This window comes from Cynocephalus volans, chromosome X, assembly GCF_027409185.1.
Source record: "Cynocephalus volans isolate mCynVol1 chromosome X, mCynVol1.pri, whole genome shotgun sequence".
NCBI lineage: Eukaryota > Metazoa > Chordata > Mammalia > Dermoptera > Cynocephalidae > Cynocephalus > Cynocephalus volans.
This window is the reverse complement of record NC_084478.1, coordinates 12,416,994-12,426,594: the sequence shown is the minus strand read 5'-3', so window position 1 is coordinate 12,426,594 and position 9,601 is coordinate 12,416,994.

The window sequence follows — 9,601 nt, the reverse complement described above, 5'->3', positions numbered from 1 at the left end:
AGTGATCTAATTGTGTCTAAAAGTAAAATGGATACTGAGCAAGGTGGCTTAAGCCACTTTTTTAAAGAGAAAAATAGTTAATCATAATTCTGTTTATAGCACAGAGACCCTCCTAAAAGCAAATAAACGTCTGGATTTGATTCAGGGGTTGGAAAACTCTGGCCCACAGGTCAACTCTGGCCCAGCAAAAGTATTCATAAGGCACACGAGTTAAGAATGGTTTTTACATTTTTAAATGGTTGGAGGAGAAAAAAAGGTTTTTTTGAGTTGAACTACTCAGAAGAACAATATTTTGTGACGTGAAAACTATAGAAAATTCTAATTTCACGGTAAAAGGCCACAAAGAAAGTTAAAATTGCATAATGATAAACACACACACACACACACACACACACACAAACACACACAAACACACATAGGATATTAAAAAAATAAAATTCTAATTTCAGTGCCCATGGGAACATAGCCATGCCCATTCACAAACTATGTGTTTTCTATGGCTGTTTTCATGCCACATGGCCAAGTTGGGCAGTTGCAGCAGAAACTGTGTGGCCCACAGAGCCTGAAATATTTCCCATTTGGCCCTTTATGGAAAACGTTTGCCAACAAGCCAACCCCTGGAATGATCCATTCGCGTTACCAAAACCAAAAATGCTTAATTCAGTTGGCTCTGAGAAACACTGAAGACACTAGAAATCTTCAAAAAAGAGTCATGTTGGCAATTTTTAAAACAATATTTTTAAATGGCAGAAATTGTAGCTCCTTAATTAACTGCAGGAATCTTATGCAACACTTCTTTGAATGTACTCCTCACAGGGCAGGAGACGAAGGCTCACTGCTGTGCCAGTCATCCACAGGTCCTTGCCTCTCAGCCCCACGCATTCCCTCCGCTGCCCCTTCTCACCTCTTCCAGACTGAAAAGCACATCCCCGATCGGAGCACCAAAGGCCACGGAGACTCCAGCCGCAGCCGCCGCTGAAAGCACCTGCAAGGCAAACAGTTATGTATGAGCTCCGGGCCCTCCGTGAACACCAGCGTGTGCAGGCGAGACCACGGAGGGGCTGCGGGCAGAACGCTTTCCTGCAGTGGAAGCTGGCCAGCTCACCTCGCGCCTCTTGCCCTTGTTTTTGCTGTACTTAGAGAAAAGTCTGCTGAAGAAGTTGCCACAGCAACAAGCCACGTGCACCAGCTGCCATTCTTTCCCAAGGCTCAGGCCGGATGACACTACCAGCACCAGGGTGACCGTCTTAATTAGCAGGGTCCACTTCCCCAAGTAGCCCCTGTTGATGAAGCCGCTCAGAATGGTCTTGATCTGAAACAGAGGATCGAGAATGAGAGGGAATGAACTGTTTCAATGCACGGCCAGGAAAATAGCTGTAATTCCTCTGAGAGGCATTTTTAAAGTTTTGATTCACAAAGTCATGTGGAAGACAGGCTCTTTTGGTTTTCCATTTGTCTATATTATATTAACAGAAATTTACATGAATATATAATTTTATATTAACAGAAACATTGAAAAATTCAATGCAAGTAAACCTTAAGCATTCCCAAAGTACTAAAAGATCACAGGACTGAATAAATCACTTCTAAGGTCTCATTTTAGTCATGATGTTTTGTCCTGTTCACATTACCCTTTGCTGTGTTGAGAAGAGACATACAAGGTGTCTTCAAAAAGTTCATGGCAAGATTCGTATTATCTTTAATTCCATTTTTCCACAAACTTTTTGAAGTATCCTCATATACCTATGATTTTAACCGCTACCTTTTGACTCTTGGAAGATATCCCAGAGAAACGACAGGGAGAGCTGGCCAGCTACGTGACAGAGCAAACAGAGTGAAGGAGTTTAGAATACGCCACCCAGAGTATGCCACTCTGGCAGATTGACTATTTGAGTTACAGGCACTCAGAAAACAGCAGGTGCAAGATCTCTCTGACCTTCATTTGGTTTCTTAAAAGAAGGAGATGAAATTCACATGTGAAAGATGCCCTTCCTGTACGAGAAGGAGAGTGTCATTCTTATCATCAAGGATGGGAAGTTGAGGCCGAAGCAATTCTGTACAAACCAACGTTGTTAGACTAGCCCTTATCCTCCTAGTCACGTCTCTGTCACTACCCGAGCCCAAGCCCCTTTACCCTGTCACATTTTCATAGTTGACTACTCTTTGTCCAATGCAGCATATAAGTGCACAACTCTAACTGCGTCTTCAGGTCTTCATTTCCTTATGAAGGGTCCCATGTCATATAAAACATATTAAATAAATGTGTATGTTTTTCTCCTATGGATCTGTCTTACATCAGTTTAATTCTCAGGCCCAGCCAAAAACCCCTAAAAGGGTAGAGATAAAATCCTGCCTCCCCCACAAGAGCAAAACGTCAGATGAACTTTAGGTCAAGGGTTGGCAAACTATGGCCCGTGGGCCAAATCTAGCTTGTTGCCTATTTTTATATGACCCACAAGCTAAGAATGGTTTTTACATTATTTAAAGTAATATAAATAGTAATAGAAATATCACATAAAGTAAGACAAAAATTACTAGCCTTTCAGTGAGAATAGTTGCTCCATCCTGCCTCTTGGCACATAGGCCTAAAGTATTGACTCTCTATCATTTATAAGAAAAGTTTGCTGGCCCCTTGCTGGAGGTGATAGGTAAAATGGGTGTTTACTGTCCAATTCCTTCAACTTTTCTATATGTTTGAAAATATTCTTAACACAGTGTTGGAAAAGGAAGAAGATGCTCAGCATTCTAATAACGCACCTTTGGGGGATATACAGATGTTTGAATCCATGGCAACCCCTTTTCTTTCGCCTAATCCTATCTCTTGTATTGAAAAGGACTTTGACTACAGGGAGCATTGTCTTGCTCCATTTTCAGACCTGCCGCATTTTGTAAATGTCAAGTAATGGCTTTCTTCCTAAAGGTGTGCTGGAGCGTTTTGCCTAAGGCTTTGAGAATTCAACTCAGTGCCAATCTCAGTGACTAACTTCATATACTGGGGTCCTCTCCCCCAAAACGGTGTCCTTTAGGATACAGAAACATTACCATGGCTACATAACCTCTACCTCCAACCTCTCCTACAATTGGCTAAAATGGAGTGAATGTTTACCACCGAGCTGGCAATTTACACGCCTGTAATCACAGATTAGTTAGACACCAAGTGAGTCACTCCATGAATTTCATGGTCAATTTCTTTTCCCATTGTGTAATACATAACGGGACAGTGTTATCGCTTGTCAGTGCCATTTACATAACTTCAAAGTGCCTCCTTCTGGACACTGCTCTGCCAAGTAATCAATTTCTCAAATAGCTATTACAGTCCTTCACAACCTCAGCACTCATCAGAATCACTGGGAATCAGGAAATATTGAGAATTGGCTCTCCCCAGAGAGATTTGATGTAATTGGCCCCGGGTGCATCCAGGGTGTGAGGAGTTGTACAGCCTCCCCAGGTGAATCTACAGTGCAGCCCAGGTGGAGAACCACTGCTCCATTCCGGGAAAATGTAGCACAAGTAGCCCTAATTTCTCAATATTTAAGAGATGCACCTGAAACACTCTTGGTTCTTTCACAAATTCCTGCTACTGAGCGTCATGTCACCTGTGGTGACTTGGGGAGGGTCATGAAGTCAGCGAATCTTCAGATTGTTAAAGGGGTGTGCACAGGACCATTTTCATCTCAGGAACTACTGACAGATCCGTATCCTAATTCAAAGAGAGGGAGCAGGCGAGGGAAAGAGCCCATGTGAGCAGGTCGTGCGTGTCTTCCTGAAGAACTCAATGAGCTCCTCCCTACAGGACATGCCAGAGGCCTCCTAGCTGTGCAGTCAGCTGGTGTTTCTTGAACGAGCCTTTAACTGATGGCAAACTAGTGGTGGTGACACCAGGCCGTAACAGGTGGTAGTTGGCCTAATGGATCCTGTGCTCTGGGGATCTCAGATCCCTTTATTTAAGGGATGTTTTATTATGCCTGACACAATCCTGCCCTTTTGTGTTGCCTTGAATAAAATTTCCTATAATTTTTTGTCAGTTAGTGAATGTGGATTTGGACCCCAGGGTACAGTTTAAAAGCATAATAGCACTTAGAAAATTACAAGCATCTAAATTACCTGAGCCTTTGCCAGCCATGACATGTGGTGAATTGAACAGTGTAATAGGTATTTTGTAATTCTCTAAAATGATTTGACAAAATTCTCATGATCAAATTAGGGACTAAAGAGGGAAAATTCATTCTCAATGGATGCCAAAATCCAATGACTTGCTTTAACTTGGATTCATTGAGACTGAAGCAAGCAGGGCTTTCACAAGGTTCATTGCAGTGGATTTGTGACTTCTTATTTTTAACTTTAAAACCAGAACACTTTCTGGTAAGTAAATATTTGTAAGAGTCTTCATTTCTTGTAAAGAACACAAACATCAACTCAGAGTAAGTTCTAAGACATGATTTCATATACGAGGATACTTCAAAAAGTTCATGGAAAGATTTGTATTTTAAGTCTATTTTTCCACGACCTTCTTGAAGTCCTTGTATAGTTGATAGTGGTTCTACTGATAAAGCGAACAGAAGCAGAAAGAGAGACTCTTACCCAGTTTTCTCTAAATTCCCAAATCCAAGAAACTATGAGTGTTCACTTTTAAATGTGCCTTATAGAACTTATACCTAAGAAGGCAGCAGATACCCCACGTCTTGGAGTATTCAAGACAAATAAATAATTTTTCTCTAAGTTTGCATTTTAAAAAATGTTTCCAAAGGAACATTCATTTTAAATAATAAAAATGTTTTGGAATTAAATGCTATGAGGATGAGCAATTTTTTAAATGTATGTAGGCGCATTGCAATCAAAATTTGTTTTTAAATAGTTTGGTTAGTATCTTTGCTAAAATGAAAGAATAGCTCCATGTCTCAACTGAGGTTGGTGCACATATTTAGTAGGGCTTTGACCAGGAGGAGCTTCTTTTTATCCATGAACCGAAATTTACTTTTATTTTCTTTTAAAATAATTTACTTTTATTTACTTCAATTTACTTTTATTTACTTATTTTCCTTTTTACTCTGCCCTTTTCCTCCAAGAACTGGGATAGGTACTGCCTTCTTAGGTTAAGAATTTCAAGCTCTACTATGAAAATTTTGCTACTGCTGAGTCATAATGACTAAACTTAGGTTATTTGGTTCCTGATACTTTAAAAGATTGTTATAATCTCTGTTCTTAATGGAGAAATGAACCTATTATATCCATATTTACATATGGTTAAAAGAAATTACTAAAACAAGCACTATGTACCCACTCCCAAGTTTAAGAAATAGAAGAGTGGGTCCCTTTGAAAGGCCTGTGTTCACTCCCCAATAGAAACGTCCTCCTTCCCTTCACCACTTCCAATCATTTCTTTGCCTTTCTTTATGCTTTAGCACATACATTGTTTCGTTTTGGCTGTTTATGGACTTTATTATAGAAAGTAGCATCCTTTATATATTCTTTGCAACTTAGTTTTTCACTTGATGTCACATTGTTCAGTTTCATCCACATGGATGTGTTCCTGGTACTTTTGTTATATAAGAAATGTCAATGCTCCTCTGGGTAGTTCACGTCTTTTGAGTTCAGCTATCACCACTAAAGATGCCCACTTCAAGTGAACACCAAGTCCGGCCAGCCCTCAAAGACAGAGCTCATACTCGAGCTCCAAGTCTGTCTGTAAGATCACAAGCTGAGGCTCACACCTCTGGTTCCTGGAAGAGGAAGACGGGACTGCCCATCATGCCCTTTGTTTCTGCTTTATATTTTCCAGCAATTCCCCACTGGCCATCTCCTTATTTTGGAAATATTTGAGTCAACAACACCTATCAGCGGGTGGTGGGATCATAAACTAAGACACCAGGGTGCCTTAGGCTTTAGGTGTCAGATAAAATGCAGTCAGCTCTGCTATAATACTTGTTTAGAAAATGCAAATTTGTTCTAATGCTATCTATATATTAGGGAAGAATTTGAGCATAACACAAATTTCATGTCTGTTTATGCACAATTTTCTCTGGGAGAAATACGAGGTGAATGCAGAACACCGTACCCAGCTGAACTGAGCTATGTAGGGAAACACAAAACATACATACGCACATGCCTCAAACATCAACCAGTTCACACGTGTGCTGGGGAGCCACACCCGTGCACGCCGCTGTCACAGCTTCCCCTCCAGGTCCACATAACCCTCCTGCAGCCCCTTCACAATAACTCACAAGCTGCAGCCCTTCTGACGCCCACTTCCACAGCCAACTTCAAGTTTTTTCAAGAAGAAACATACTTATCATAGTATTGACATATTTCTTGGCCATTTAATGTGTAAAACTGTGCTGCTGTTTTTACTAGCCTATCTTTTTTATATGTATCACTGATGAAGTTTTTGAGTATTGTGTTCCTAACCCTTTTTCTCCATAAGCGCTTTTTTTTTTTTAAATTGCGTGATTTTGCATGGCATGGTGATGTTTAGGAATGCATATGTCACACTGTAGCAGAACTGACTGTACTGAGAAAATACGATGGTAATACGGCTTGTTTTTTGGGTTCCTGAAGCAATTTGTTAATATAAACCATCCAAAATTCAGCATGACATATTAAGATTTATTCCCTATCTTTCCTGAAACAAGACCATATTGAATTTTTCTTTTGACCATCTTTCAATGACTCAGCCCTACCTGTAACTGCCTGGACCTGCGTCAGTGGTGGAGGGCACCACCCAATGGTGGGGACGTGTCGCCACAACTGGTGCACAACTACATCTTCAAACTCACTATCTCTACCCCCTGTGGGCCTTGCTGCAGCACCAACTTATAGAACTGAATTGCATTGATTCGAGGGATAATACGAGAATTTTTAAAATTATTTCTGGCTAAAATTTTCACTGTCTGAGCTCTTTGCGAATCAGCTCAATTATCATTTTTCTGCCCAGTAGATCCTTGTAGGTTTCAAGTTCAGTCTCAGGCATTCCCCTTGATGTTTGAGGTCACTTCCTCATACTTTGGTTACATGAAAGTGCTGAAAACTATAAGAACGCTAAATTCACAAGGGTAAATTCACAGTGAATGTGGTGAAAGTGAAATTAAGTTTTGTAAAGATTGCTATTACCTGGTCATCAGAAGAGCAGAATGTGGCAAGGGAGTTTAATCATCAGTGAACTTTCATAGCAACAAACCTCCGCTATTGCCCTTTTTTCACATTATATCATAGGCGCACTTCCGAGTCATCCCAGTGCCAATTTATGCGTGTGGTTAATGAACTGATTCCACAGGCCTTAAGAGTTATGCCTGGTTTACTACGACAATGGTTTAATCATCTGAGAAGCGATAAAGCAGAAATCTTGGATACAGAGTATGAATCCTGAACTCACAGTTGACCAGCTTGTTGGCCTTGGGCAAGTTCCTTAACCTCTCTGCGCTAGTTTCTTCAACTACCAAATGCACAATAATCGTACCTGCCTCATAGTCTACTGTGAGGAGTAAATGAGTTAGTAAAATGAGCTCATGCTCAGAACTGTGCTTGGCACAACAGTGCTACGGACGTCTTTGCTATTCTTTTAATTGGTACAAAAGAAATTCAGCCACGACTCACCTCGGGTATGCCAGAGCCGCAGGAATATGGTGCAAACACACGCACCAGGGAGACGGCCAGAAACACAAACAGCAACGCCCACAGGATGTACATTAAGTAATTCAGAATGTAAGCACTGGCACCCTAAACAGACACAAAGGAAGAGGACATGAGCCATGGCAAACCTGAGCAACATACCAATGCCACCCCTCTGTCGGGAGAGCAGACGCTTTGATGGGATCGGGCAGGCCCAGTCCCTGTCTTGTAAAAACAAAAAGGCCAGAGTCGGTTTTATCGGCTGTCGCCATCGCTACAGTGGGTACACACAACACAGCACCGGTGTTCCTCCAGGAGCTGTTCACGTGCACATTCCACCGGTTGACGTCTCAGAGGCAACCGAAGCCGTGAATGACGCTCGATTTTAATCACCACTTGCACTAGACCTAATGAACGGTGTGATGCAGAAAATTCTGTCTTCAAAGCCTGGAAGGCCTGTCTTTCTTGTCTGCGGTGGACTGGTCTCTCCTAGCTTTCATCGAGGCCACGCTCACACCCCAGGAAGCAACCACACTGGCGATGAGCAAGGAGCTGTGGTTTGGAATGCTGCTACTCAGGTGAGCTGCCTGCCCCAGCAGCCTCAGCATGCCTTTGGAGCTTGCCAGAAATGCAGAGTCTCAGGTCCCATTTGAGAGGCACTACTTGAGGGAAAACTTGATCATCTCCCTCAGAATACTTCACTGATTCCAAATTATCTGGTATGTGGGGAGCATTTTTCTGAACCAAACACAAGTTCTGGGGTCTTTTCAGTTGAGGACCTGGTCTGCTGAGTGGAGTCTGCATTTCTTTAGGCCTCAGCTTCTTGCTACCATCTGGATGACTCAAGTGAGGGCGGAAGGAAAGAGAGGTCACCTACAAGTCAGGCCATGGACACAGCCACATGTGTTCCTATTAAATGCAAAACACATTCCAGAAGACTGCTCTGGCCTTTACAAGCACATATATTCACACCCTATGTGGTGAGATATCGGACAGAGGAATATCTTTCACCCACTTAAATATGTACTTTTTTTGGAGGCTAAAAATAACTTCTCACTCCTACTAACAGTAATTCTTTGAACCAAAGTATAAATATTAAAAGTAGTTGAAAAGATGGATGGCCATATTTCCCCAAAACACATATTGCAAGTAGGAGAGAAGAAATAAAATACGGCGCCCAGCCACCTCCGCCTGCCCACGCCCATAGGCCCAAGTAGAGAGTTTCTTTTAGGAAAGAACAGAGAGCACTGAGAATGTGTGAGATTTCAAGATCTCTTTCTACTTCTGAGATTTGAAGAAATTCATTTTCAATTCCAATGAGAAAGGGGTTTAGCAAAATGGCAAAGTGCATTCTAAATGTCTTCAGCTGTGCTAAGTTGGTCAGGCAAAAAAACTGGGGCAGGGAGGAGATGTATAAAGAGATTACATGTACCTTCCAAGAACTGTTCTAGTTGAACGGTCCTCACATCACCCCTAATGTGAAGCTTGGCTCCTAGCTCCCCTCACCTGGCTTTCTGATCCTTCAATGACCCAAAGTCATTGTGGTAAGCACTGAATTTGGTAAAAGTTAAGCCTTTCCTGAGCTAAGATTTTTATAAGATGTGAAGCTCTAGGTGCCTTGAAGGGCAAACACTAGGTCTGTGGTTCATCACCACATCCCCTGTGCCTGGGACATTCTCTTCACAGAAGGCCCGGATCATCCTCTGTAATGCGCTCATAAAATGTAGTGGAAGATAACTGAAAGCACAATAAGGTAACAGTTCATACCCACTTGCATGGCTAACATCAAAAGCAGATAATAATAGGTGTTAGCAAGAAGGAGAGCAAATGGGAACCCTCATGCACTGCTGGTGGGAAGGTAAAATGGTGTAGCCACTGTGGAAAACAGTCTGGCAGCTCCTCAAAAGGTCAAACACAGAGTTGCCATCTGACCCAGCAATTCCACTCCTGGGTATACACTCAAGAGAAATGAAACATGTGTCCACAAATGTTCATA